Genomic DNA, 22,636 nt, shown 5'->3' on the forward strand with positions numbered 1-22,636 from the left:
CTTCTGGTGACACTGCCTACCGAAGAAACAAAAACATATGACCAACTAAAGAAATGTCTAACAGCCAAGTTCGACCCGCAACGAAACATTGACTTCGAGCGATATACTTTTACCATTGCATGTCAACAAGTCGGCGAAACACTAGATGACTTTGCGACACGGCTGAGAAAATTGGTGACAAATTGTGAGTTCGACAAATTTGACAACGAGCAAGCAATAAGACTACGGATCATAGAGGGCTGTCGCGACACAGGATTCAGAGCAAGAATATTAAAAGAACCAACTTCATTGGAGAACATCCTGTCACTAGCGAGAGCAGAGGCAAGAGCAACGGAACATGCCAAGGAAATGGAAAGAGGGAAGAGCGTTGAAACAGAAAACGCACACTTTATGACAAACAGATACCGCACAGACCGACGGAAGAATGACTGGAGGGAACAAAAAGAGAGGAGACGACCTGAAGGAACATGCTACAAGTGCGGGATGGAATTCCCACACAGAGGTCCATGCCCAGCATTTGGCCAAACGTGCAGAAGATGTGGTGGAAGAAATCATTACGCCAGTATGTGCCAAGGTGCCCCCTTCAGAGACGACAAGGGGAGAACAGGAAGACAACAGGAATCGACAACAAGACATGTCAAATATATCGACAACGAAAGGAGAAGTTCATCACGAGGGTCAGGCGAAGAAGAGGAAGAAGAGAAAGTGGAAAGACTATATCACATGTCGGAGGTGCACACCGAGCTGAGCGAGGAAGAAGAAGCAGGAGAAACAACACAGCCAGCAGACGGAAGCACCCGAGGAAAGACGGACCATGCAAAGATAAGAGTAGGAGTGCATGAAACAGACTTTGTGCTGGACAGTGGTGCAACCTGCAATGTCATGTGTGTATCGGAGTATGAGAGAATGGAAGTAAAGCCAACCCTGAGAGTGTCCAAGGTAAAGGTTTTTACCTGGGGGGCAAGGAAAGAAGTAACTAACTTGGGGAAGTTCACAGAGGAACTGAGATACAATGACAAAATAAGGAAGGAGGACATTCATGTTCTACAAGGCGATGTCCCAGGGCCATGCCTGATGAGCAACAGCACCGCCCAAACGATGGGCCTCATAACAATGACACATAAAAAAGACAACAGCCATGCTGAGAGCAAGCGAAGAGAAGACTCAGGGAACAAAGAAAGAGGAAGAGAACAAAAAAGAATCATGGAGGGAACAAATACAACAAAAGGCGGCTGTAGAAAGAAAGGAGTAAGAAACAAAGCCGAGGGCAGAGAACAACGATCAAGACGACGAGAGGCCGGCAAAAAGGGAGCAGAAGGAGGACAACGGAAGAACAGAAACAAGACTAAGAGGAGAGAGCAACGACAAAGAGAAAGAGTGGCTGGCAAACTGAGAACAGACGGAGGACAACTGAAAAGCAGAAACAAAGATAACGGCAGAAAAGGAAGACCAAGGAAGGAAGGCAAAGGGACAAAGAGACTACGTAGAAAAAAGTAGGAACCAGAGACTGGGGGGAAGGGTCGACGAGACTGACAGACTCTCTCTCTCTCTCTCTCTCTCGCTCTCTCTCTCTCTCTCTCTCTCTCTCTCTCTCTCTCTCTCTCTCTCTCTCTCTCCTTCTTTCCCTCTCCTTTTTCTTTTCTTTTCTCACCATAACAATAGGCATACGCAGTCAAGGGTTGAAGGGGCGGAAGAGATCAGGAAAACAGCATCATGAACATTTGTTTGTAACAAAGGGGGAGATGTAGTGACCTGACATGTAGGGACCAAGGACGCTAGGACCCTGTGGGTCATGAGGGAGGTGACCAGGTCACCGGACACCACATCCGGTCAGGGGACAGGAAGAGGACAGTTTCGAGTAGGACGACCAAGGGGGTGGACGTGCACATAGCCTGCTGTACAAAGAAGATAATAAAGAGATGTGAGCGCACCAACCTGTGTCCTGGTGGTCATTGTGCTGAGGGTGCCCACTAAGAGGACACGACAGGCATCACAGTCAATGTGATGGCTCCCACAAGCAACTCCCAGTCCCGGGACACCTCGGCAGCTGCTCCACACCTCAAAGGCCGACGGGCCCCAGGGGGTGACCTTTATGGAAAGTGTAGAGCTGGATGGCAGTCGGGAGGAAGGGGATCAATGCGGAGCTCCACTAGCAAGCGGCTGCCATGTTGGCTCTCCAAGCCATGCCCCAGTAGTTTCATTCTTGAGCTCGAACTGCTTACCAGCAAGGATAAAGTGGGAGCTAGAACTATACAGCACGGAAAAGGAGACACTCCCCCTCTTAGGACAGTGACCACTTCCAGTCATTGAGTGAGTCAGGAAGAGGTGGAGGGGATACAAATGAACTCTTCTATTCTAGACACAAAGGTAGATGGGTGTAGATAAGGTCCCTCAGTCATAGAGGATGTGAAAAAAGGAAGCAAAGTCTGCAATAAGGCACCGGTTTTAGTACAGTGAACTGTCCCCTGCCATCACTTCTGCGCCTTCAATATTATGTACCAATGTCAACATTAAAATCAAAAACAAGGGCTAAAATGTATCAAACATTTGCTTATTTGTAAAGTACCGTTTTCACCTCTTACAGTCAACATGGAAGCTCTGGACGTAAACCAAAATATAAACTTTTATTTGCACCACCAGGTATGTACTGAATTAAAGGTGTGTGGCCTGTCAGCACACTTGTTGGTTAAGGCCCTTTCTCTGTTCACCTCCCTAGACCACCAGAGGACCGTAAACCACATCTCCCGCTCTGAATTATTTTAATCTTTTTAGAAAAAAACTCCCAAAATAGGGGCTGTTTCTGAAAGAAAGCAATAATGTCCCTGATGTGCTAGGAGTTGTCCATGTGCAAAGGGACATTTCTAAGTCTTTGGCCAAAGCAGCTTAAGTTCTCTAAAAAGCCCAATGTAATAAAACAAATCATAACTTAAAGAGTCATACATACATATTTGGAGGAGCTTTGGGTCAGTCCTCTTTAACCATTGGTCTGTTCCACTTTCATTCATTTCTCACTTCCCTAAGTCAGCTGACCCTCCCTCCACTGCTCGACACGTTGGGGCTCTCCCAACTCTAAATAAATGATGCGAAGAAACTGCAGGTTAGGCAAAGCGAAGCTCTGCCGATTTGTGCCGGGCCTCCCACTCCTCCAACCCCCATAAAGAGACCCTAATTCTTCGCACACAACTTGAAAGTGATTAAGATAACAGTGCATTCTCACTTTTAATCAGACAATTTGTGTATCTCATTCAAACTCTCGAATGAGAATTGCTGCACACACTCAAATCTCAGCTCCCAACCAAGTAGCAGGTACTCGCTCTATTTGTAAAATGCTGTTTGCTGAAATTGTGATATAAGGGACCCATAGCATAAACTCTGACTTGAATACATCCTATGGAATCTTCCATGGGAACTCATCCAGGCATGCACATGGTAAGGAGCGTAGGCTCCAGGGGATGTACAAACAAACCAGTGGCGTAACGAAACTTGAGGGGGCCCCCCTGCAAAGCACATGGGGCCCCCTCCCCCAGCCGCGTGGCCCACCATGACTCCCCGGCGGCGCGCGGCCCACCATGTACCACTTTGCCCTACCACCCAGAGCCCAGCTGCTACGGACAAGTCACTGAATCATACATTAATCATACTTGCTGCTACCCAATTTTATGAATATCGAAAGCTAGTGCACCAGTCCGTCATGATTTATGAAGTCAAAGTGCTGTTATTTACAATTCAACGCTGTTTTGCCATCACTTTTAAACAAAAGGGATTTTTTTTAAATGCGTCTTATCCATTCTCATCAAAGTTCCAGTTTTGACACAAGGACATTTCTCTATTTTAAACATTTCTCCAGCTTTGCATGTACCATAAACTTTTATCAAAACGTTCAAAGCGTCATTCCCAAGATTTCCCCAGTTCATTATTGCTGCTTCAGTTGCATGCATGTGTTGGTGCCCCTCCTCGCGCTCAGCAGCGCACCTGGATGGACCTCATGAGCTTAACATTCTGGTTCTGCGCTGGTAAAGCAAAAAAACACCTTGAAACAAACATGCACTCACCAGCATGTAGAGCACAGCGACTGTGACCATCGGAACTCGTGGCTGCTCAAGCTTAGATACCTCAAAATCACTTGAGTACCCTTTCCAATGAGATAGGGAAGAAAGCAAGCACTTGCAAATGCCATTGAGTTAGACTTGTGTTTGCTGAAAGGTTTTAACAAGCTTCACTGGCCTACAGCAGGGTTACAGCATGGGCGTCAACAGCTTAAGCTTCCCTAACACGAGGAGCAAGAGCAAGCTAGCAGACAATAGGTCCATGCAGTAGAGGTGGAAAGCTTCCTCTCTCACCTTACCCCCCCACACACACACACCAGGTACAACGCAGATGGCAGCAGTGCAGTGCCCTCTTCCTCACGCACAGAATCTCCTCTCAAAATCAAATAGCTAGTAGTAATGGTACATGCCTCAGTTGCGGTGACAAATGTAATGTTGCAGCGGCGATGGAGGCTTCTCCACTCTCCCCCACAGTGACAGAACTGTTATGAATAGGGCATCCGCCATGCAAGGATTCCTTCCTCACTACACACGTGCAGCAGAGCAGTAGGTCATGTCTCCCAAAATTGCCCTTCCTACTACCTTTATGTTTGTTGAGTTGGCACTGGGGCCGGTCCCCCCGTGCTTATTTGAGGGGTCTGTGACTTGCGAGATAGTGTAGCGGGCGCTGCGCTTGCTGCAGAGGGGCCATGCTCAATAAGTGATACATACATGCACTATTTTAATCAGATGTGTTATTGTGATGGTAGATTCCATCTACCTCGCCGTTCCGCTTCACATCACTGTGACTGATACCCACTGTCCCCCAACCCTCCAAGCCTCTCACCATTGCTGACTTGGGAACCCACAGAACAGATAACGAAACTCTCTAAAGAACTGACCCTTCTTTTCCAAACAGACCCAGCCTCGGGTGGGATTAAGACATCTTGAAGTTGACTCCCCCTCCACCTCGCGATCTCTCATCCTCGGCGCCCGCCCCTCCTCCGCCCCCCTCTCTCGTAATAGAAATCTCCACTTTGTTCTTGCCAACGTTGGCTTTCAATCAGCGTAATTGGATTGATGGATTTGCCTTATAAATATCAGCATCTGCATCGCAAGACTACAGCTCTCGGAGCTAGTCAAGCAAGGGGACGGCGACGAGAGACGTAAAATGCCATTTCACAGTGTCTAATATTAGACATCCATACCAGATGCAGGGAGTCGGGACAGCACCCCAAGGTCAAAATACCTCGTTATATTACTGTTTGTACAGTGGACTTTGGAACTAAGAAGAGTGGAGTGGACCCCTGGAGGCCCCGCCGGTGACGGACTTACTTCGAGTTCAGTTCACTTTTGGGACGGACAGTCCTGAGCGTGGGCGGGCCTGGCTTCCTTTGTCTTCGTTCTCTGTTCTTGACTATGCGCGCCCCTGATGCCACACGCCACACCTTACTCTACGCGCATTTTGCGTGTGACAGTGAGCTCGTTGTTGCGCAATGCGCATGTGTTGTACCCCTGGGGCTGCTGCCTGGCATTGGTCACCACTCACCAGCCAGCCCTGCCACCGCCCCCCACGCGCATACGCGGCTGCGGAAAGTGAAAGTCTCTCGGACTGTCGTGAACAACAAGTGTGTGCGCGCTGGCTGCGCCCGCGCGCCTCCACCCTGTCCCTGCTGCGGCCCTGCCACCGCCATTTCATAGATTCATGACGAGTGGCTGCTGCCTGCTGGCTGTGGACTGATAACAATAACTGCAGTGCTCACAAGAGTTAAAAGTGCCTCACTCTCAGACACTCACACCTCACCCCCCCACACACACACACACACCAGCACCAGGTACAACGCAGATGGGGCAGTGCAGTCAGTGCCCTCTTACTCATCTCCTCTCAAAATAGCTAGTAGTATGGTACATGCATGCCTGAGAAGAGCCGCAGGCCTCAGTCAGTGGCGCCCGGTGACAAATGTAATGTCGTAAGTCGCAGCTGCGATGCAAGCTTCGTTCTCAGAGTCTCAGACTCTCACTCTCCCCCACAGAACTGTTATGAGAATAGCCTTCTGGCTTCCAATCCTCAGTCACAACACACATGCAGCAGCAAAGCAGCACCAGCAGGCCAGGTCATGTCTCCCTCCAAAATTGCCCTTCCTTCCTACCACCTGTGTAATGTTTGACTGTGGGCCAAGGGCAAATTCAAAATACATGATGTTTGGCCTCCTTCTTGCATCCTGCCCCTTGCCTTAACCTAGTTCACCCTCAGATCTTCTTCTTGTATCCAGCCCCTGCTTTAGACCCAGTCTACCCTGGCACCCTCGTTCTTGCATGATGCCCACTCCCCTTCACCCAGTTCACCCTGAACTCCTTCCTGCCTCCTGCCCTCCCCTCCTAACCCAGTCCACCACGGACCCCTCCTTCTTCCACCCCCCTTCTTCTAAACCAGCCCCTCCCTCATACTTGCATTCTCCCCTCTTGAGAATTTACTTCATCATCAACCCTCTACTTGCATCCTGACCCTGGCCAGTCCACCCAAACCACCCCCTTCTTGCATCCTTTCCCTTCTCCTTGACCCAGGCCACCATAACCCCCATCTTCTTGCGTCCTTCCCCCTACAGTCCACCCGAACCCCTCCTTCTTGCATTCCCCTCCTTTTAGCACAACCCCTCCCTCATAGTTTACTTCACCTCATCCCTCCTCTTGCATCCTGACCCCCTCCAATCCACACAAACCCCTCCTTCTTGTATCCTGCCCCCCCCTCCTGCCCCTCCCTCAGTCATAATTGCTGTTAATCGTTTACCGTTCACAGATAAATCCATCCGCTCAATTTCATTTGAATCTTTTTTAGGGTACTTTACATTTTCAAGAGTAAAGATTTGAGAAGAGATAAAACATCTAAACGAGCAGTTTATGCCAACAAGCTGCCCTGTTAGCCACCGAAGCTACCGAATCCTGCACCAGAGAGCCTATGCAATGTGTTCGTTGTCATCACTGAGACTGACCCCACGAGCTAACGTCAGAGCTTACTGCATAACTGCACTGCATGCACACACACACATAAGAGACGGGGACTCGGAACTCCTCTGTCGGTAAGCAATCTGTTCCAAAGACAGAGCATAGCTGTATAGGGCAGGGAGTCTGCACACCCCAGAGGCAGGGCGCTCCTCTGTCAGCTACACACAGTCCACATAGCACACTGCAGGACCCAACTGCGCTCATCGCATGCACACATCAGACGTGGGAATCTTCTATGTTAGTAAGAGTCACTGTCTACAGAGCCAGTGCCAACCCAGAGCATATCCGATTGTGTCTGCACACCTCAGAGGAAGGAGTTCTGCCAATAACAAACACTCCCGAAGGCCAGAGCCGCAGCATATCACAGTATATCAGAAGAGTGAACTAACTTGGACCCTGCAGGCCCCGCCGGTGCGACTTACTTCGGAGTTCGGACAGTCACAGTCGAGAGGCTGAGCATGGGTGGGTCTGGCTTTCCTTTGTCTTCGATTCGAATAGAAGTTCGTTGTTTTCTGTCTTCTTCCGCCGGTGATTATTGCGCAGGACAGACAGTGTTGTACCCCTGGGCCCGGGGCCGGCTGCCTGGCATTGGTAACCACTCACCAGCAGCCAGCCCTGCCCCCGCCTCCGCCCCCCCCCCACGCGCGCATACGCGCAACGGAACGGAAAGTGAAACTAAGTCAGGACTCACCCTGTTCGCCATTTCTTTTCATTGAAGATTATTGGAGACTTTCGAGTGGCACTGGCAGTGGCGGAAAAAAATTAATAACTGCTAGTGCCTCACTCACACTCAGACACTCACACCCCGGCCGGGGCCCCCCCACCATTTCGAACTTGCTCTCTCTGGGCCCCGGCCGTGGGCCCCGCACCATTTCGAAAACTCGGGCCCCGGCCCGGGCCCGCAGTCCGCACCATTTCAAAGACTCCTCTCTTCCAGCGGCCCCGGCTGGGCCCCCGCACCACCATTTTCAAAGACTCAGGGGCCCCGGCCGAGGCCCCGCGGCCCGCACCATTTCAAATACTCGCAGGGGCCCCGGCTGGGGCCCGCGCTCCCGCTGCGCACCATTTTAGAGCCTACACACAGAGTATTATATGACGTCAGGAGGGGCCCGGCTGGGGCCCCCTGGAGCGCGTGGCCCCCCCGCAACGCGGGGGCTGCGTGGGCTTGTGTTACGCCCCTGCCATTGAGGTCCTAAAGACGAGAAAGCAGGACCTGGTTGAAGAAATTAATAACACCGACCACCTGCTCAACTGGCTCATTGACAATGGCATTTTGTCCCCGGATAAGAAAAAAGTGTTGTCCACGTACAGGACTCGCACCGAGAAGAACGCCCGACTGCTGGACATCCTGGTCACCCAAGGGGAGAGGGCGTGCAGACTCTTTTTCTATCCCTGTCTGAAGCAGGTGGAGCCCAGTGTGTACCACGCAGTGCGAGCTTACGTCAATAACGTCAACGCAAATATAGGTGACAGCAAAAGACAACTGGTGGGGTATTTGCTTGAGAAGGACAAAGAAACTCCACCGCCTCCAATGAAACAAAGCCAGACCAAAAACGAATCGGTCAAAGTCGCACCGGAAGTGACTCGCCCACATAAAGAGAAAGTAACCGTGGAAAAGAAGGAAGAAGAACAGCCCAGACCTGTAGCAGCAGAACCGAAGGCAACTCGGCCTGAAATCAACAGTGTCTTTGAGGCCCTTGCTAAGGGTGACATCTCCGACTTGGAAGCCTTGCTAGAGGGATGTGACGTGAATGCAGTCAATGCTTTCCATGAAACTCTTTTGCATGTTGCCGCTGCCAATGGCAACCTGGCAGCCATTGAGCTCCTAATCAAGAAAGGGGCTAAGATAGATGCCAAGGACCAAAATGGAAGGACACCACTGCACAGGGCGGCAGAAATGGGCCACGCGGATGCGGTCCGTGCTCTGTTGCAGGCCGGAGCCAACTTGTATGCTTTGGACAAAGAGGGCCAAACGCCACTTCACCTGGCAGCTCGAAACCAGCACATGGACATCATGAAGATAATGCTTCAAGAGGAGGGAAGGCAATACCAGAACGGCCACCATTTTCTCCACATGGCTGCTCTCAAGGACGAAAGCAGTCTGGTAAGCCTTCTTCTACAAAATGGTGCCCCTGTGGATGAAAAAGATGACAAGAAAAAGACTGCCCTGGCTTACGCCATTTCACAGGGCTACGAAAAGACGGTAAAGGTTCTGCTGGAGGCTGGGGCAAGCATCGAACCAGACCTTATAGATCTTGTCTTTAACAGCAATAATCAGTCAATATTTGCGTTGCTCTTGCAGTATAGCAGAGGGCTGTCACCGGACACCCTGGTGTCCGCTCTTTTCAAAGCTGTTCAGATGAATCTGCATGGAATAGTGGCTGCATTGGCTGACAAGGGCACCAATGTAGATGCAACAAACGACATTCAATATACACCATTACTGTTGGCTGCAGAGCTTGGGAAGACAGAGTCAGCAAGAGTTCTCATTGAAAAAGGATGTGACGTGGCTGCGAGAACACCGAACTCGAACACTGCTCTCCACCTAGCAGTTCAAGCAGGAGATCTTTTTCTGGTCAAAATGCTCCTGCAGAAAAAGATTGACGCCAACATTGGCGGCCCAGGCGATCAAACCCCTCTTCACGTTGCAGCTTTTCATAACAAAGCAGAACTGGTTGATGTTTTAGTCTCGGCTGGATCTAAGATTGACTCTGTCACCAAGGACACATTCACCCCTTTGCACATTGCCAGCCAGAGGGGCAGTGTTGATGCAGCCCGGCGTCTGATCCAGCACAAGGCCAGGGTGAACGCCAAGGATAAGCATTCCCAGACCCCGCTGCACTTTGCGGCTAAGGTAGGGGATCCAGCCATGGTGGAGTTGCTACTTAGTTGCAGAGCTGACCCTAACGCGGCAGATAAGGAGAAGAAGACCCCGCTGCATCTTGCTGCTGTGGGCGGTCACTTGGAAGCTGTTCTAGCAATGCTGAGTCAGCAAGTGAGGGTTTCCGTGAAAGACATGGATGGTTGCACTCCACTGCACTATGCAGCAATCAATGGAAGCACAGACATAGTGCAGGCCCTTCTTCAGGCTGGAAAGAACAGAAATGTAGATGAGAAAAATGTTTGGCGGAAAACGCCGCTGCACCTTGCCGCGGAGTATGGGCACACCGACCTGACTGACCTTCTTCTAGGCAGTGGGGCAGCCCTGAATGCCCTGGACAACAACAGGGATACACCGCTGCACTGCGCTTGTAAGGCTGGCCACCTCAGCACGGTGCAAGCACTGGTGAACTGGGCCCATGGGGAGAAAGCTAACTTACAGGCCACAAACAGCCTCAAGAAGACGCCGCTTCAAGTTGCTGAATCGGAGACTACAGAAAACCACGTACATATTGCAACATTTTTGAAAAAAAAGATGCTAATAACCAAATAAATGCGAATTTTCAGCAGTTTAAAAATAGATAATAATTGTAAACATTACATGTAATTGAGAGTACGCTTATTTATAAATCTAAGCAAGCCCAACTAAGAAATAACTGAGTAATTTTAAGGGAGAGCTGTCGTAATGCCCACAACTCTAGCTATATTTTGTCCCAACGAAGACTGGTCTATGGGGAAATTGAGACCTTTTCACAGCAGACCAGTAACTCTTAAAGGCCAGCAGTTCTGGAACAAACTCAGTTACATGACCTGTGACTAACTTTTCCATCCCCAAACTGAGCGTGCAGAGGCACAGTCCTGTGGCGAAATCTTACGTTTTGTAAAGGTGACTGACTCTCCCAACCCTATAGGCCCTGTCTAGATCTGACCTGATTTGAGTCTTCCTGCAAGGGATCCAACTAGTAAGGTTATCTAGCTGTAGATGAAAAGTAAAGGAGGCTTTCTGATTAATTTACATTAGAGGGAAAAGGAAAGCCAGGTTCCTTCAAACCAATGTAGATCGTAACTGTGCATAAGGCCGGTATGCTCACTTGTCAGATTTTTAAGCAGCTGGTGCAGAAACACAACGAACTACCTCCCCAGTCTGCGAAGATGCGGATATTTTTTTGTTTGTTTTGGGAGGGCGGGGGGTTGTTTGGGGGGTGCATAAGGTCTTATTTCCAAACCAAAGCCAAAATGTAATTAACCAATAGCAGAAACTTGAAAGCTGTGTACCATTAAATTAAAGACGGACCATGCCAGAGATCAAAGTTTACATCTGATTTTAGGTCATGTTTATGCATTAAGTTCAATAAATCCAACCAGCTACATTCATATCAGCGAAACATAGGAAACTCAGAATGAATGCTTATCAAGGAAATAGAGCTGGTTATTATTGTATTAATTTTTCCAGGCATGATTAACAGCACTACTACAAGCGAAAAAAGTAAGTGTTAACGTTATCGAGAAGGAATCTAAATGTTGACATTGAGCAGTTTTCTTCCACTCTTGCACACAGCGAGCAGAGCAGTACACATATGAGGTTCACTCAATGCAGCCACTCGCTCTACTCACCCCCCCCCCCCCCCCACCCGTTACTGCAGGTTTAAGGTGATATGCATAATGTGAATGTTCATTTTAGAGTTCACGGGGCTGCACCTGCGATTTCCCTGGTTACTTTTTTTTCACGGGCCTCAGAAAAAAAACTCAGAAAAAATGTATTGGTCTGGTCACGGGAATCTATCTACATCGCTTATTTCCATGCGCAAGAATAACCCTTTATTGGTGGATTTTCAGCCAATGCAAACAACCCCCAAGTGTTGGGTTATGTTTACTTTGAATATGTATTCCCTTTCTGTCGATTCTATTAAATATTCTAGGCAGAACGACCCGTGTCTCTACTAACCTATGAAGTGCATGGGTGTTTGGATGCTTTTCTCACCTTATATGCACATTTATGTCCCCCTCTTTCTGGCACTTGTCGTAGATACTTACATTGGGTCACACACAAGATGGTGAATGAAGGCCATTGCATAAGAAGCAATCAAGTAAAATTGACAAGGCAGCCAACCAGATCTATCGACAACAGCTAAAAGCGGTCTGTAGGCCTAAAAATGTTCGCCCTGAAAGAATGTAAATGCATTCATTGAGGGCTGCTTTCCCTTGCAGGGGTCCATCCCTGTATTCCAGGTATTTGTAGGGGAGGGGAAAGGTCACAAAAGGCTCCTGTCATAAATATTAAAGTGGAAGGGTTTTTAGACCTCCTTCCAATGCCCTTTTTCCAATGGGGCCGATTAGTACATCAATCGCGTAACAAAATGAAACCAGGATTGGAAACCAATTGGTGGTGAACAAACACTGACTGGTTTACGTCCTATCCTTAGTACATTGGGCCCTAGTTCCTACAATACCATGGTTATACTTTATGGGGCATTAGGAGGAGACAGCCTTGTGTTTAGCCTGACTTTCTACAGTGGGAAGGGAAAAGCAATTTATCAAAATTACAAACGGTAACATACAAGCATGAAAGACCAGCAAATTCTCTTGAGAATAAGCCTGTGGAAGTCATTCTTTTGGGGGAGATTATGTGGTTTGGAAAGCACCGTTTATATGTGTTTCTATTTGGTAATAACAATAGCAAATAATGTACCTCCTCATAGTCAGTATGAAACAAGTATCAGCGTGGCACATAGGACACAAATAATGCAAATTCATGAATTCCACAACCAGGAATTCGTCGGACTAGAGAACGAGGTGTACCCACGTCCTCCACTGACCCTCCCGTTGGCCCTGGATTGCCTTTAACCCCTCCCTGGCCGACACTGCTTCAATGCCTCTCACAGCTTTGCAGCTAGTGACAGGAACAGAACTCCTGGCTCGAGGCCTCGCTTGCCCCCAGCCCCGTATATGTTTGCCCTGGATTATCTTTAACCCCTTCCTGGCCGACACTGCTTCAATGCCTCTCACAGCTTTGCAGCTCGTGACAGGAACAGAATTCCTGTCGCGAGGGCCTCGCTTGCACCCAGCCCCGTATCCAGTGACACTTCCTGAATCCTTCAAAGCCCCACTCTCATCCCCCAGGGCAGCGCGCAGGCATTCCAGGCATTTCTTAGGGTGGCATTTAATGCCGCTTTGACGTCTCATATCTCTCAGCTCTTACTCCAACAACAAAACCGCCCATATTTTTAGCACTCGAGAGAAAGATGGCCTGGAATGTCTCTCATTCTCGCCTTTGTCTATTATGTCTGTGGCTTTTTGTAACACGAGCGCGTCTGCATTTTTACCCTCACTTATTGTGTTCATTTGTTCCTTGAACACATTCTAATGGAAAATCAATCCGCCAGGGCTCTTTCTGTTACACATTCTTGCATTATTTAACGTTTTTCGTTGCATATTTTTACATCATTTCTCTCCAACTCGTTTTGCAAGTATGTAACATTTCATATACTATTTATATACCATGTTGTTTCTTTTTGCATTTCTTCCATAGTAACAAGCATACTACACATTACGCAAAGCCACCCTTTAGACGAAAATCGTGGATGTTATGTTAGAATATGCGTACAAAGCAAAAATGAAAGGCAATATTGACATGATATAAACACCCACCATTTACACATCACACGTCACAAATGGAACTTCATCTTGGCGATTAAATTATGAGTGCAAAAATGATCTATCAAAATACTGTTCTTTTTAGCCATCCCAAAAGGATGAAAAGTTGAGCTCGAGCCGTTCAGCCCCTTGGCCTCCAGCCTACACATAGATCTGGGCCACTCATTTATGTATTTATTTGAAAGGATTTATATAGCGCTGGCTAGAACCGTGGGTATCAGAGCGTTTTACATGAGCATTGATCGTACAGTAAAAAACAGTTGTTCAGTAGGATATAAACATAGACGTCAGGATAAAAACATTATTAAATTGACAAACAGGCAAAAAGTGAATTATATGAGGAGGGGTTATCAAGAAAGAATATTTTACATAAAAACACTATTAAACTAACAAAAAGGCAATTTACATGAGTAGAGGCTATCAGGAGAAACTGTTTTAGTACGATGACAGAAACACAGTATACAGCTCATAGTTGAGGGCAGGGGGGGTCAAAGGGGCATATTACCAACGCTAAGCGATATTTGTTGCTAACAATGCTTAGCAACGAATTTTGTAACGCTAAGCATCGCCAGAAATTATCGCAGATAAACCTTGCTATTATCAAGGTTTATCGCAAAAGCAATAAAAATAGGCCGCAATGCATGAATATCGCTGAAAAATAAGCAATATTCATGCATTACCGAGCTAATGCTCTTAGCCATGTTATCCACCTACCATTGGATAACATGGCTAAGAACAGCTCAGGGCAGGTGTTAGCTTTTGGAGATATTCGCGCTTAGCGCGAATATTTCCAAATCCTTGATAATAGGAGAAATGTCGCTTAACAACATTTCTCCTATTATTTTTCTCTGGACGCCCCCGTTGCATCTCATTAGAGATGCAAGGGGAAGCGTAGAGAAAAAGGGTGCTAACATGCGAATTTGCGTGTTAGCACCCTGTTGCTGATAGGGAGATCATTTTATCTCTGCTTTCTTGGCTTTTAAAGCCAAAAAAGTGGAGATAAATCCCTTGATAATATGCCCCAAAGTTCGAGGCTGGTTGGCGGGAAGAAGAGAAAAAATGCTCGACCCCCTTTTTTAGGCTAACCCTGCTTACTGAGTGAGTGCGTAAATAGGTACGCCTTAAAGGCCACACGGAATGTTAAAAGACAGGGACTTCAGTGGTTAAAAGCTTTTACCGCATTTATGAAAATACATTTTCAGACAGCAGCCCATGTGTGACAGTGAGTGAAAGGCACTAAATGGCCGTGTAATATTTCAGTGTGTTTTGCCTCCTGTATTTCATGTTCTCTTACATGCCTTTGTCAATCTGCTCGAAAAATCCAACTCCTTGTAAGAAAAAGTGGAATGGGGGCACAGTCCTTGTTAATTGTATATGAATATCCCCCAAATATTGCAATTGTATCCCCGTTTTAGATGTTTTGTGGCCAATTCACAAAGAGTAATGTAATAACAACACAGGGCAGCAGGATACAGTAGACAATGATAGAACGAGTCAGTTGTACGAACAGGCCTGTGCGTTTTATACAGTTACAAGCATTTGCAGCACGTCTACCATTTGTATGGTCCACCGTCCAGTAACACTTTACAAGACATAGCTTTCATAATGGGTCTGGGACTTTTTTTATTCCATAGCAATTCAGGAAAAACTTATCTTCAGCTTAGATGTTTCCAACATCTGTTTCCCTGAGAGAAACGACCGACAGGTAGATTTATTTGGGAGAAGGGAGGCGGTGTATTTTGGACCCAGAGTTGCCATGGACTGTGGCGATGCTACTAACCAGCTCCCTCTCAAAACAAAGGGAACATTTAGCAGATCAGATGCACCTGATACAAACCACGATTTCTTATAAAGGAAAGCCCCCAGGGCCTTATTTATGAAGGCCTTGCGCCACCGGTGCGTCACTTTTTCCCATTTTAAAAGTGACGCACCGGCGGCGCAAGGCCTTCATAAATAAGGCCCCCAGACTTTAACATCTGTCCTGACTGCAGGAATCACCCCCCATTGTCCCCACTGCCGTCCTCAGCTCCCAGACCCCACAGCCCGCCGCACTCGGCGCTGCGGACTGTCTCTCCCTGCTTCACCTGTCCCACCGACCACACATCCCACGCGCGCCTGAAAACCCACCCACAGCGCGAGAACACCGCGAAGTCCTCCTGACGGGGCCAACAACTCCCCCCAACCCCCACGCAGCACAGCAAGGTCACTGTAATAAAATCTTTCGGACTGAGGAATTCTCCTATGCAAACGTCCTTGCAAATCCTTTCATTTTCCTAATGCAGGAATTTAACATGCACCTTCCAGACCTTGGAGTTTATCGTGTTACTGAGCGCCTCTCGCAGTCCTTTCATCTCATGGCGCTTCCAGCAGATGCAGGAAAGATTAAGAGCTTTGAAACATCCAACGCCAAATTGTTTCAGGTAATAAAACACGGCTTTGAAGTCTGACTGCAGCTGCTGTCTTACTGTTGTGTTTTTTGCTTGCTCCAGCAATCATCTCTTGTTAACAGTTGTGGCTGCAGAGTTTACTTAATGCCAGGCAGTAATTGAGAACTGTGAACTGATGTGGGCTGTGTCAGGCCAGCATCAACACCCAGCTCTGGGGCGAGGAGGGGAGAGAAGACACGTCACGGTTCGGATCCCTGGTTCGCCAACCATTCGGGTCACGGAGTGCGTTTCGCCGCCAGTCGGTGGCTGCTGTCAGGAGGCTGAAGTCTTTTGTTTAAGTGAATTACGAAAGAAAGCCTTCTTTGTTTTACCGAGTCAAGGATCAGCCAGTTGCAGATAATTAGTGAGGTGCCACAGACCTCAACGCTGTCATTATATTCTGGAAAATCCACATTTTACTACTTCTTTTTTAATTGCATGTACTTTGATATTCACGACTCAAATATAAGACCGTCGCCCATTAAGCTGCAAATGTGAAAAACATATCCATGAAGCAACAATGTAAAATAAAACAACGTGTACCGGGCAGAGTACGCTCTGTTCTCTATTTATTTAAAATCACATTATATTATTACGTGTATTGTATTACTATGAATAACTAGTACTACAGAACAATCTCTGTCTCTCTGTCTCTGTCTCTTTCTCTCTCTCTCTCTCTCTCTCTCTCTATATATATATATAGAGGGATAACTAGTCTCCCTCAAAGCACCCCACTCATACCGCTTGGTTTAGACTTAGGTAGAAGATCGCTTACTGACCGTGCCCGATTGAGGCCTATCCTTTATTGGAGACGTTTATGGACAACCGTGGAAATAAGACACTACGCCGAGGGGTTCTTAGCATTAGCCAAACTTGATGTTTTCCACAAAATCGCATGGCTAAAAACGTTAAGAGATGCACTTTTTGAGCTTGGGCTCTCCAAACTGTGGGAAAACCCCTTAGGGGAAGTATTCCCCAGCAAATCCAGTATTAAAGAACTATATTGGAACCACATTGATCAAAAACTTTGGAGAAGCGTAACCTCGGAATCCTTGGGGGCTAGATTCTTGGAAATTAAACATCAGCCATCCTTAGAAAAATATTGGGATACTATAACTCTCCCAACAGACAGGAAATTATTTTTCCAGTTAAGGGCAGGCTCTCTCCCCTTGAGGTGTATGACGTCCAGTTGGAAGACTGGAGGTAGTGCGTGTTGCCCGTCATGCGGGGCCCCCAATGAAAGCATCGCACATTTTCTATTCTCATGTGTGGCTTATGTAAATCCAAGGAAATCTTGGCTGGCCCCAGTTTGTAGGAATCTCGGTGTACTAAGTGGTGTTGAGGGGCTAAGAATTATTTGTTCTTCCACTGAAATGTTCATTGTAGTCGGAACTGCCAAATATTTGGGGTGGGCATGGTCCCTAAGGAGGAGGGCTCTAGCTACCAGTACCTTCTGATTTCTACATCCTCCCAATTTCCTGTGTACGGTTTTGATTTGTAGATAGCAACTGGGAGATATATATGAATCTTAAATTTAAAATGCGGATAACATGTATGCTATGAATTCTATTGTATAAATCCGGGAATGGTCCGTAACGCGGAGGTTTCTATACTGTAACATGCATGTAGTTTCTGCTTTGTATGAAAAAGCTTATATTAATCCCAATTGACAAATAATTTTTTATGTCTGTGTATTATGTATTTTTAACTATAAACTAACTGTTATAGATTGTTTGATGTTTTTAAGAAATGTATGTAATTTATATGTGTGTGCTTTTATGAGTGTACAACTCGAATAAAGCTTTTTCAATCATTTTCAATCAATCAATATATATACCTGTAACGTATCACAATAGCTTATTTTGCATTAAAAAAAACATAGAAAACAGTTAAAGGGATATTATAGTTAGGTGAAAATGTCAGTTAAAACATGTCATGTTAAATTAACAAAACACATAAAATTGGACAGTTATAGTTATCTCAAGTAAATACAACTCATGATCTAAAGCAACTATATCGCACCCAGGCCCTGCGTCCAATTCCCCGTGGGCAGTCAACCCTCTGCCGCACATTGCCTTAGGTCATGCGCAATATGGGGTATGGCTGCAGGGCCTGGCTTTTGGCTGTGTGCAGTGGGGGCGTTGGCTGCAGGCCGCCAATACCGCACACAGACAAAGGCTGCATGTTCAACAGTCTGTTTGCCGTAACCCACCCCACATCCATTCCCTTTTTTCTATATTTTTCTTTAAGTTTTCACAATTCCGCTGGCATCCCGCAGGAGCCACTGAGGCCAACCCCGACTCCCATGTGACTCCTGTGGGTGTCCAGGGAGCTCACTGTATGCATATCACCAACTGGCGGTCACCAGTAGGTAGTTATAGGTAGGGCCCAGTTAACTTGGGAATAGCGTTTTTTGTTTTGCCAAATAACTTTGGCACAGTTTGACGAATGTTCATAAAATTATCAAAATTAGTACAACAGTCAGTTCAGCTGCTCAGCTGAAAGTTTCGGGGTGACCCATTAAGCAGGGGCCCTGAAAAAAAGGAGGTTCAATACCGCACTTTCCCGATGAAAATTCCCATAGGGATTTTACACACGACTACAGCCCAAACTGCTGAATGGAATTACACAACATTTGGCACATTGGTAGGTCTTGGTTCAAAAGTGCCTTTTTGTGTGAATTGGTGTAAATCGGTTCAGTAGTTTTAGAGATATTAAGGAAAATACAAATTTGTATATCTACGGATGCTAAGTTCCGCGAACCCTCCTTAACTCGTGCTGATATCTGATTGGCTGTCAACACTTCAACCCGGAAGTCCCAATGAAAAAATGTTGAAAAAATAGAAAAGGGGGCAGGATAGGAATACACTGACCCCCTCGCCCTGTCCTGGGATCCCGCTGGGACCCTGCAGAGGCAAAATAAACACTTTTTAGAATTTAAATGTTGCAGCGAAATCATGACAAAGTCACAAATCCAGAGCACATTTTTTTAAAAACCAAGAGTGATCTCCCGCACTTGTAGGTTCATGGCAAGTTTATAATTTTTTTTAAACAATCATTTTATTGAAACATATATTCGATCCACCATTACAATCATTGAATATTATTAATTGAACTATTTCTAAAGACAATGGTCCCTAGACAGTCTGTTAGGTACAAATCAATATAGACTCAATCAGTGCTATATTCTCTGTCCAGCCGGCAGTAAGGGAATAGAATCCAAGTGGAACTCAGCCTGCGTCCTACTAACATAAACAAACAACATTAAGTGAAGGGTTCAGGCAAAGAAAACGTGTCTGCATATAAGTGTGGTATAAATTCAACAGACAGAATATCGTGGGGACACCATTACATATTCAACATTGCATTATAGTGACTGAGTGGATCGTGCAAAACAAATAATAAACATAACATTGAACTGCTAAAACAGATGCCCCCTCCCTGCCACCATGCACTGTAGGTCCACAACTACCCACATCCCCCATTTGCAGAGTGCCTGTCACCCAAATGAAATAATTGAACTATAACCTGAGGTAGGCCTTTGACCCCCTCTCATAAGCCCGCAGCATCCCTCCCACCCGCTCACCCTCTTGTAGCCTGACATATGACTTTCTAAGCATTCTTAACAACTTAAATTGGGGCATCATCTCGCCCCCACCAATCGCACAGCGAAGTCGCGCTTTTCCGGCGCTATTATTTTTACCTTCCTTTTATTTGTTTGTCTATTTATCCCATTTATTCCTTTTGTTTAACTTTTTCTTTTTATCACTTGAACTGCTGAATTGATCCACGCATGGAGTGCTATTTTCAAGGTTTTCCATGTTTCAAGTTGTGCCCATCCAGGCCTTTTACAAGAACACAAACTGATGCAAGATTGGTTACAGGCAGCGTTTATTTAAATTGCCCAATGCATTTCAGGCTTCAGGAGCCTTTCTTCAGGGGTAACTGCTGCGCAGTGTTAAAATCCTTCCATCCCTGTCTCCATTCCAAAAACCATCTTTCTAAGCATTCTTGACATGTTCCCTGATCAGATTATTGACCTCATCCATAGAAGGAGTCTCTGGCTCCGACATCAACCTGAGGTAATGCTGTCTTCTCGCCTTTCAGGCATTGTACCCAAATCTTACCTTTGTTTTGAAGGGTGACCCAGCGCCCCCATCCCCCACTGCTCATCCAGTTTGATTCTGGGGGTCCACCACCAGGCGGGGCCCCCCCTCAACATGTTCAGCATGTAGTCTGCGCAGAGGGCGTCACCCCTGTCTCAACGTCGCCGGCCATGTCACTGCTGCCTCTTGATCTTGCGCCCTCCCTCAAGCCATTCCCAAACCTCGTCGGGCGATGTAAAGTACCATGACTTGCCACTATCTTTCACCCTCAACTTAGCCGGGTACAACATCATGTATGTAAGGCCTTTGTTCCGCAGTGTTCTTTTGATCTCGTCGAAGTTGCATTGTTGTCGCTGGGCCATGAGGTGAAGTCCGGGAAGAAGTGGATTGTTGCATTTTCATAGAGTAGATCGCCCTTGGTTATGGCTGCATGTAGGATAGCATCGTGGTCCCTAAAATTGAGGATCCATGCAATGATGGTCCGTGGCAGGGCCTCTGGTTTTGGCAGTGGCATGGGAGCTTGGTGCACCCTTTCCACCGAGAAAAAGCTCGACAACCGTTTGGGTTGGAGGTGTTTCAGTATGAGGTCTTTTAGGAATTGGTCCATACTGGGGCCCTCCACCCCCTCTGACACCCCCACCACCCTAATGTTGTTCCTGCGGGCCCATCCCTCTTGATCCTCCAGCTTTGCTGCCATTATCTTGTGGTGGTGCGTGAGTTGTTGTATTTTATCTTCCAATCGCTTGGTGGCTGTTTGTAGTTCGCTAACGGTTGTTTCGGCCAAAGCGACCTTCTGTGGTCTTATTCGTGTCTGCTTGTAGGAGGTTCACCTTGATGGTGACCTTGTCCATTTTGGACTTCAGAGTCGAACCAAGTTACTGGATGGCTGCCATATTTGCCCCCAAAGAGGGTTCTGCCACTTTCGGTGCCTCCTGTGCCACCGCACCCTCAGCCATTGTCACTGTGGGCACCGCATATTTGTGTAGTTTGTTGGTCTGGGTGGAGGGGCGCCCTTGGGTCACATTGTGTTCCCTGCTTCAGGAGGGGGGATGGTCTTTGCTCCCTCGCGCTGCAAACTGCAGCAGCCCTGTGGCCACCAGGACTCCATCTGGGCCTGTGGTGTCTGAGCTCCCCCTCAACTGGAATGCTCTAATGGTCCACTGTCTCGAGCTCCGTGCCAGTTTCAATCTATGCCTACCGTACGTCATGACCCTTGGCCCCCTATGCCCGCTATGCATAGCCTTCGGTTTACTCCCAGAGGACCTCTCAGCTAGGCCATACCGTGTCGATCCAAGTTCAGTTCTCCCTCCCGGGCGTCTCCTTACGCCACTGCGGAGTGTGATTGTCAGGGAGGACCCGTCCACCTCTATCTTGCTTTATCTCAGGGACCCCCACCGATAAAAGCCAGAAGCCGGTCTCACAGTACTTGCCTCTGTCCACGCCTTCTTCTACTCGAGCCGTACTCATGTGGCGTCGCTACGGGGCACCCCACAGCCCCCTCCAGCCACTGCTCATCGAGTGCAGGCCTGCCAGCACGTCATCAGAGCTCTTCGCTTTCCGGCAGAGCGGCACAGGAGATCGCTGTCCTCTGCCCCACCTCGCTATCAGCTCGCCCAGTAAGGGTGGGGTCTTCGGTCACCTCGGGAAACGGACGACTCCTGGACCGCATTTGTAATTTTGCCCGGGCTCTGCTATCTCTACGAGGCAGCACCTCCCCAGTCCACGACTGGCCTGTCTCTTGCCCGAGTGAATTTCACACCGACAGCTCTCCGGTGTTCCTCAGCTCCTGTAGCATACTTGCAGGTGTCAGGAGGTGCGATTAATGAACGGATGGCAGAGGGAAAAGCACTCGGTCGCGCGGCCATGTTTGTCGCCTGCTAATATTTTTTAATGAAACAGTAACCACATGTTTATTACAGCTGAAGAATAAATATTTGAGTATTTTAATGAATCCTGCGATAAAATTATATATTTCACAATAAATACATGTTTAATATATTTCCCATATACAATATTTAATTATGATGTTTTAATGGTGTTGTAAGTTGTTTAAAAACTGTAGATAAGTTATAAATATAATAATCATTATGTATGTCTGAGGAAGGTGCAATGTCCTCTTATTGACACAGTGGTTGCTCTGGGCCACGGGTCTCAATGTTGTAACAGTTCCACTGAGCAGAGGTACGCTTATAGTGTGCATGAAGTAAGTGATATTTTTTGGGCTAGCTTTAAAATGGCTCCCTTTCACCTTTAATATTTGAGTTCTCAATACAGTTCATTTGATCAGCATGTACCCAGTCTCCAGAGTTCAGACTTTGTTGCCAAAAGTGGAGATACCTTCAAATAAAAAGGTGTGGCATAAGGGAGTCCTTTTGACTTTTTGTCCAATGCTTAAAAATGCGTTGTTAATGACTTTAAGACTATAAACTTGATTTAGAGTATGACAGTGTATGCCACCGCAAATGTGTCAGAGTACCCAGTCCACCAACTTAACACTCTGATCACTCTATTTGAGTCAGGTGGACCATCATAGTCCGACGGT

At 47.1% G+C, this 22,636-nt stretch overlaps 1 pseudogene across 1 annotated transcript; it reads left to right on the forward strand.

The window, feature by feature from the left end:
* Positions 1-723: 723 nt before the first annotated feature.
* On the forward strand, positions 724-11,034 carry LOC147747306 (CARD- and ANK-domain containing inflammasome adapter protein pseudogene; annotated as a pseudogene). The gene is made up of 2 exons (XR_015296465.1): positions 724-828; positions 8,131-11,034. The product of XR_015296465.1 is annotated as a CARD- and ANK-domain containing inflammasome adapter protein pseudogene (transcript).
* The last annotated feature ends 11,602 nt before the right edge of the window (positions 11,035-22,636 follow it).

The sequence above is a fragment of the Lissotriton vulgaris genome, chromosome 1_1 (genome assembly GCF_964263255.1).
Source record: "Lissotriton vulgaris chromosome 1_1, aLisVul1.2, whole genome shotgun sequence".
NCBI lineage: Eukaryota > Metazoa > Chordata > Amphibia > Caudata > Salamandridae > Lissotriton > Lissotriton vulgaris.